The sequence below is a fragment of the Orycteropus afer genome, unplaced genomic scaffold (genome assembly GCF_000298275.1).
Source record: "Orycteropus afer afer isolate SDZICR_OR568_19922 unplaced genomic scaffold, OryAfe1.0 scaffold01602, whole genome shotgun sequence".
Classification (NCBI taxonomy): Eukaryota; Metazoa; Chordata; class Mammalia; order Tubulidentata; family Orycteropodidae; genus Orycteropus; species Orycteropus afer.
The window spans coordinates 18,388-27,126 of NW_006923189.1; the positions used below are offsets into that span (position 1 = coordinate 18,388).

At 35.0% G+C, this 8,739-nt stretch overlaps 1 pseudogene; it reads left to right on the top strand.

Moving 5' to 3' along the window:
• The first annotated feature begins 861 nt into the window (after nt 1-861).
• LOC122152088 lies at nt 862-1,807 on the top strand (annotated as a pseudogene).
• The last annotated feature ends 6,932 nt before the right edge of the window (nt 1,808-8,739 follow it).

Consider the following 8,739-nt stretch of genomic DNA (forward strand, 5'->3'; position numbering starts at 1 on the left):
GGTCTACACTTTAATCCACCACAACAAAGACCCCAAAACATGAAATTTCTGATTTGTTAGTAGTTTTAAATAATGTTAGAACAAAAAGACAGTAACTGATATGTTAAGAGTTTAATTATCTAAGTGCTTAATATGTTTGCAATCATTTTCAGGCAGCAGAAATGAACTGTAACTTAGAATATAGTGATATCAGCATACTATTTCTAATAAACCTGATACAACAGAATCAATCTGGGAGCTCTGGTAGCATAGTGGCTAAAAGCACTTGACTGCTCACCAGAAGGCTGGCGGTTCAAACCCACCAGCCACTCCTCGGAAGGAAGGTTGGGCAATCCTACTTCCGTAGTGATACTGCCTCAGAAACCCAAGGAGGGGTTGCTATGAGTTGGGGCCGACTCGACGGCACATAACATCAACAACAACACAACAGAATCAGAGAACCAACATTTTCTATCTCTGACTTTGGATAAATTATCTAAAATTCTGTGTGGACTTTCTTGCCTAAAAAGGTAGCAAACAATTACACCTATAGTGAAATATTTATTTGAAATTAAATGAAAAAAAAAAAAAAAAAACGGAAGTGTTGAGAACACTGGAATTTCATGATCATTGTGTAATACATGTAATATTTTTTTATTGTATAATATTCCAATATCAACTTAAACCCATATTTATATATGCCAATGAAATTAAGATTTTGTTCAGGCACATTATGTAACCACTCTTTATCATCAATTTTCAGAAATGCTAATCTATTTTTTTTTATTAAGGCCAGGTCATTCATATAAACAAAGACTTGTTTGAAGTCACTGATGCTAAGTATCAACTTTAATCTCCCACAGTTTGGAGAAGGTGCACACTATGGGTAGAAAAAATAACACAAACATGTCTGACTTCATCCTTATGGGACTGACAGAGTCTGAAGAGTTGCGGCTGGTCCTCTTTAGTCTCTTTCTCCTGATTTACCTGGTGACTGTGCTGGGGAATGCAGGGATGATACTGCTAATCCGCCTGGACCTCCAGCTTCACACCCCCATGTATTTTTTCCTCAGTCACCTGTCCTTCCTTGATCTCAGTTTATCAACAATTGTTACCCCTAAAAGCTTAGAGAACTTACTGAGTTCCACTAAGTATATTTCATTTGGGGCTTGTTTTACTCCAATGTTTTTTTTTTATCTTCTTTGGAGCCACTGAATGTATTTTTCTCTCTTCAATGGCCTATGATCGCTATGCAGCTATCTGCAACCCTCTACAATACCCAGTTGTTATGTCCACGGCAATCTGCTGCTCCCTCATCGCTGCATCCTATGTGATTGGCTTTATTGACTCCATTCTCAGTGTGCTTTTTATCAATACTTTGTATTTATGCAACAACGTGATCCATCATTTTTTCTGTGACATAGCCCCAATTTTAGTACTGTCCTGCACTGACACACATGCCATTGAGGATATGATATTCTTTCTTGCTGGCTCCACCCTAATAGTGTCACTTATCACAATCTCTGTGTCCTATGTGTCCATTGTCTCTACGATCCTGAAAATCAAATCCACGTCAGAAAAAAGAAAAGCCTTCTCTACCTGTGCCTCCCACCTCCTGGGAGTTTCCATCTTCTATGGCACCATGATATTTACTTATTTAAGGTCAAGTAAATTCTATTCTTTGGGAAAAGACCAAGTGGCTTCTGTTTTGTATTCTATTGTGATCCCCAGGCTGAACCCTCTCATTTATAGTCTTAGGAACAAAGAAGTGAAAAATGCTCTCATTCGAGTGATGCAGAGGAGAGAGAGCACCAGTTGTTTAAGGTGACAGTGATGGGATATATTGAATCTTATATTTTCTTTCTTTCCTATTGTGCATATCTTTGTCTTTCTCTCCAGAAACAATTTACTCTCTTACTTAGTCTTTCTGTTGAACCATTTTTTACTTAACCATATATGATCTTGGACATTTTCAGCAACATTTTTATTCTCTATGTATAGAATTTGGTTGGTTGTTTTCTTTTTGATGCTGGCTCATGGAGACCCTATGTGTGTAAGAGTATATCTATGCTCCATACGGTTTTCTTTAATTTTTCGCTTTGATTTTGGTGAAACAAAGCAAATTCCTTTTCCATACAGCAGTTCATACACGTTTTGTTTCATGACATTGATTGCTATCCCCACCATGTAAGAACCCTCCTCCCACTTCTTCCCTGTTTCTTTGTTTCCTATGTATTTCTGTCTCTGAGCTATCTCCCCATGCAAATACTGCCTTCCAGCTCTCACATGGTTGATTTTCCTGAAGATTGTACCTACCTTGTGTAAATGTTTACCCTATACACCTGTCTATTGTTTGACTGGAAGCCGCAGGACAGAGTTCAATTTCAGGCCCAAAGGGTGACCAGGGGCCTATGTCTCATAAGTTTCACCAGTGTCTATCAGACCAGTGAGTCTGGTCTTTTTTATGGTTTTGAGTTTTGTTCCACATTTTTCTTCCACTCTATCCAGGATTTCCCACACTAATCCCTTTCAAGTGGATGACAATGATAGCTGGGCACTGTCTAGTTCTTGTCTCAGCATCATGTAGGCTGAGGTTTGCATGGTCCCTTGAACTAATTTTCCATGCCTCTTTGGTTTGCTTCATTCTTCTTTGCTGCTGATGAGGAGAGATCAATTGTTGTATTTTAATTGGCCTCTTCGGAGCTTTGGTGGTGTAGTTCCTAAGGCATTTGACTGCTAACCAGAAGGCTGGCAGCTCAAACCCACCAGCCACTCCTTGGAAAGAAGACTAGGCAATCCACTTCTGCAGAGATATCTCCTTAGAACCCCAAGGAGGGGTCACTATGAATTGAAACTGACTCATTGGCAGAGTGAGATGGTCTCTTGCAAGCTTTTAAGACCCCAGGTCACTGCTCACCAAAATAGAATGTAGAACAGAGTTTTTGTGTATTATGTTATGTCAATTGAGCTTGATGTTGGTTGTGACCATGAGCCCAACAACTGGTTTTCTCAGAGTGGATGGTTATCTCTAAGAAGCTACCATAAATACACATGTTTTAAGGAAATTAATGTCCAAAATAAGATAATGTGATTTCATCTTTTAAAGGATATTATATCAACTTCCATGCATATACAATTTCAGATCATGTAATTATGGATAATAACTACATTTTTGGTACAATTATAACAATTTCAGAAATCATTCTATGTATTATACAGCGAAGAAATATAACACAGTCAGTAGGAACACTTGTTTTAGAGCAAACATTCTAGAGTTTAGATTCTAGGTTCGCTATCCCTTAATAAGTCAATAAAATTTTGAGCCTCAATTTTCTTAACTGTGAAAAAGATATCCTAATTCTTAGTCCATAGAATTATAGTAAAGTTTAAAATTGTCAAAAATATATAAAGTTTTTAATGCAGTACTAATCAACAGTGCTCAATATCATCAGAAAATATACATCCTTGTTACATTTTAAATGCACAATTCCCTTTCTTATGAAAAATATTCACTGGGGTTTTGTATACCAGTTTTGGTTAATTTGATTGATACATGAATTGATAGCTAAAAAACTAGCATAATATTAATAATAAAAAAACACCTCACCCTTTTACACTTTCAGAGTTGTGATGAAGTAAATAATGCAATATAATTGAGTACAGAAAAATGGTATATGCTAGCATTGATGAAACCTTGGAAAATATTTTAAAATATTAAAGAAAATAGAAATGCCCCCTAATCATTCTTGAGAATTTTGTTTATATTCTAAACTAACACCTATGTGTGTATATTCTTACATAGATAAAAATTGTATATCCTCAAATGCATGTTTGTTTCCACTTATTAGTATAATATTTGTTAATTCCTCTTTTGGTTAATCCATTGAAATTAATATAGTTTTAGCACATGGATAATACCAAGACCCTCATTTTGCAATCCTTTTTGGACCTGAGGTATTATAAATTCATCTTGTTAAAAATCTGCATGCAGTGATATATCATTGTTGTCAACTTATTTGGAAAATCCTACCTTTCTATGATCTGTCTACAAGCCTCAATAAATTACTGCTATTGAACTTGTGGTATTTTAAAAAAGTCATTGACTTCATTCTCATTTCTATAGGCTCACTGTGTTCTTTCAAAAAAATTCTCAAAATATATCACTCATTTATTTAAAACTATCAATAGAAAAATATTTTAAAACCAACTTATTCAGGATTAGAGTATTCCATAAATTTTGGTCTGGTAGGTTGGTAAATATCTTTTTTTCTTTTGTTTTTAAATTTCCCATACATATTCTATAATTGTCATTTTAATTTTTCTCTACTACACTTATTTTAAATATATGTTCTACATATAAATATTATATAGAATTGTTTTAATTTTTGTTGTTTTTTGCTTATAAACTTTTATCATCTGTAATTTGTATACATATGCACAGACATATATATTTATATAATAGATAAATGATAAGACTTTCTTAAATAATAGGATTGTTTGAGTCATCTCTAGTCTTGAAAATACATTATATCTTTTTTTATATTTACACATTATTTCCAATTGTCACATCTTTGTTTTAAAGTATGTATGTTATGTAAACTTTAATGTATTTTGTTAATTTTCATTAATACTCATTCAAAAGGACAACAGATTATATGATTTTGTAGTCAACACTAACCTTAAAAAATGCTTAACATTTCAAAACATTCAAACTACTCTATCATCTTTATAATACAGTATAGATATATAAGGGAGCTCTGGTAGCATAGTGGCTAAGGCACTTGACTGCTAACCAGAAGGCTGGCGGTTCAAACCCACCAGCCACTCCTCGGAAGGAAGGTTGGGCAATCCTACTTCCGTAGTGATACTGCCTCGGAAACCCAAGGAGGGGTCGCTATGAGTCAGGGCTGACTCGATGGCACATAACAACAACAACATAGATATATAAAAAGTATGTATATAATGTTATTAAGAATAATATAGCCTACAGGTATTATGAGTTAGGCCATCTTTATTTCCCTTTCCTTTTGCTATTATATAAATGCTTTCCAGTTTTAAGTGATAAGTCTCCTGGTATATGTTTAAAATATAATTTTCTTGTCTGTGGTAATATTTTAAAAATCTACATATTGTAAAAGTTTAACTATTAAAATAATAATAAAGACAATATGGCTGGAATAGAACATGACAAAATGTGAACATGTTCCAAATATGTTTTCCCAAAATAATTGATGAAAAGGTAATAATATAATGAACATGGCTTATATTTACAAGGTATCACTCAGACTAAAACAAAAACAAGGCAGTTGTTGTGAGGTTGGTTTTGATCTATGATCATCCCAGATGTCTCAGAATAGAACTGTTCTCCAGAATGTTGTCACCGGCTGATTTTTCCAAAGTAGGTCTGTAGTCTGTTGTTCTGAGGATCTCTGGTTCAACTTGAATCTCCAATCTTTCATTTATCCATTTGTGCCACCAAGGACTCCATCCAGTGGATAATAGCAACACTGGAAACTTAATTTTAGGTAACGAAAGTCACCCTTCTACTTGTTCATGCTAAAACCTTGGAAGAATACTTGAATTTTATTCCACACATTTTACATTCGATCCTTTAGCATATCATGTTGATTGCACTTGTGGTATATATTCAGAGTTTGACTACTTCTCAACAACCCCTCTGCTACTGCTACTGCCATTATATCACGCTTAAATGCTTCTGCACCTTTTCCGTGTTTGTCCATTTATTCTCCTTGTTGTTGTTGTTATGTGCCATGGAGTCAGACCCAACTCATAGCAACCCCTCCTTGGGTTTCTGAGGTGGTATCACTACAGAAGTAGATTGCCCAAATTTATTCTCCTACTCCCCTTGAAACTGATTACACTATAGGATCCAATGGGAAGCAGCCAAATATCATTTTTTCTCAACATCCTTCGTAGGACATATAAAGGCCAACACCCTTGAAATAGCCTAGGGTACATAATCTTACCCAAACTATGTACCTCTGGAAACTCTCCCTTACTGGCCTGTCATGCTCACTTTGTTTTGGCCATTTTGATCTCTTCTCTCCTTCCTGGACACATCAATTCTGACCCTGCCTAGGCCTTTCCTGCCTGCTCTTCTTAATTCTGAACTTTTCTTCTCCCAGATAACTCCCTGACTCCTTTCTCATTGTCTTTATAATAGGGCTACCCTTTAGAGTCCTATTTAAAATGAACCTGCCCATCACCCTTCCATGCTGTGCTTGTTTCCATGACAGTTATCTGCATCAATTGTACTTTATAGTCTGCTTATTCTTTTTTATTTTTTGTCTGTTTTAGCACTTTCATGTTAGTTCTGAGAAGATATGGTATTTGCCTGTTTGGTCATTTCTACACATCTGACACATAGAGCAGTGCCTCCATAAATACTTATGTGGAGTTGGGTGTTAAAATGATGAAACATGTGCACATAGAGGTTAAATAACTTGTTAATAATTACTTAATAACTTAATAGGGTAGTTCACATTTGATCTCCAACAGTGTGACTCAAAGCCCTACATGTTCAACCAAAATTCTATTATATGACTTTTTTCTACAAAAGCACATTCTGGTATAATGATCAGAGTTAAAGGAATAAAATTCAATATTTTACTATCTCTTTAAAAAAAAATAACAAATAGCAAGTGTCACTGAGAGTTTTATATTGCAGGTACAGAGTGTCTAAAGCATCTGATAGAAGGCACTAGGATTCTGGCACATCAGATATATTTCCCCAATTATAGCAGTATTTCCCGTTTACAAAAAGAAGTGCTCTGTAAAGAAAAATGTCATTTATTAGTTGATGTGATGGGTCTTGGGTGAGGACCTGTATTAGTCAGGCTATGCTGGCATAACAAAGGGATTCAAAATCAGAGTTGCTCAATGAAGACAAAACTATCACCCTTGCATAGAACGGTGCAGTTTAGGTCCCTAGGGTTGTGGGTGACTCTGGTCTACGTAGTAATTCATGGACCCAGGTTTTGTCCATGTTGGTGCTCTGCTATCTCCCAAGATACTGTCTTCTGTGTTATTGGAGCCGGTTCATACATCACTGAGTCCCCATTCCAGTCTGATGGAAAAAGGATAAAAGTACAGAAAAACCAATGTCTTACTGAAAGGACAAATTCTAGTTGCCCACATTTTTATTCACATCCTTTTTTGTTAGAGTGCATCGGTATATGTGTGTGTATGTGTGTGTGTGTGTGTGTGTACATATACATATATATAAATATATTATATTCCTCGGAAGGAAGGTTGGGCAATCTACTTCCGTAGTGATACTGCCTCAGCAACCCAAGGAGGGGTCGCTATGAGTCCAGGCCAACTCAATGGCACATAACAACAACATATATTATATAGATAATGTATGTAATATATATGTGTTATGTATAACGTATATAATATACTTACATATTTCACATATACATCCATACTTTCATGTTGTTGTCATGTGTCTTTGAGTCGATTCTGAGTCATTACAACCCTGTATGTGACAGAAAGAAACATTCCCTGGTCCTGTACTATCCTTATAATCTTTGTTATGCTTAAACCCATCATTGCAAAAGCAGACCAAGCATGCTATCTTTCTCCAGGGCTTGATCCCCTTTGACAACCTTACTTACTAAAGTATGTGAGACAAAGTCTGGCCTTTCTTGCTTCAAAGGAACATTCAAGCTGCATTCTTCTAGGACAAATTTGTTTGCTCTTCTGGCAATATATGCATACATATATACATTTATACATTCATGCATTCATATACAGCCATGCATTCGTACATACAATAAATTTATTTTTGTTTTTATGTGTCTTCTAGGTGATGGCAACTCAGAGCAATTCTACATACAAGAGAGCAAAATACTTCCTGGTCTTGCACCATCCTCACAGACCATTGCTATATTTGATCCCATTGTTGCAGACATTGTGGCAATCCATTTTGTTGAGGGTCTCCCTCTTTTGTGCTGACCCCCTACTTTCCATCCTTGCTTCTAAGGGGTGTTCTGATTGTACTTCTTCCAAGAAAAATCTGTTCATTCTTGTGGCAGTCCATGGTACATTCCAAATTATTTTCCAACAACATAAGTCAAAGACATCAATTCTTCTTTCATTTTACTTGCTCATTGTCCAGTGTTTCCATGCATACAAACTGATTGAAAATACCACAGCAAGTATCACATGCCACTTAGTCCTAATAGTGATACCTTTGCTTTATAACACTTTAAAGAGGATTTTGCAGCAGCATTTCCGAAGGGATGCATCTAGCTCTGGGAAAAAGGTTAAAAAAAAAAAAAAAAGAAGAAGAAGAAGAAAAATATATACAGATTGGAAAGAAATAAAATTATTTTATTTCTCATTGCACAATCCACAAAAAAAGCATAAAATATAATAAATTAAAATCACAGTATATTAACATAGTATGAATATACAAAAAATAATTGTATTTCTAGATACATGGTTTACAAGAATGTCTTCTGATTCCAAATTTAATCTTTTCAGATTCTCTTTGTTTCCTCATCTTGCACAAATAATCCTAAATAAAATATTCTAGTTTTTCTTATACTTTAATTTATTATCAAGAAAAATAAATGACCTGATCATAGATAGTGAAATAATAATTTTAAATAGTACATGGTAAAATATTTACTACTCTCAGCATCTTTTCTAGTTTTAATGCTTTCACATTTCCTTTGAAAAAGAAATAAAAAATAAACAGCCAAGTAAACAAAAATGAGAAATCTATTTGCA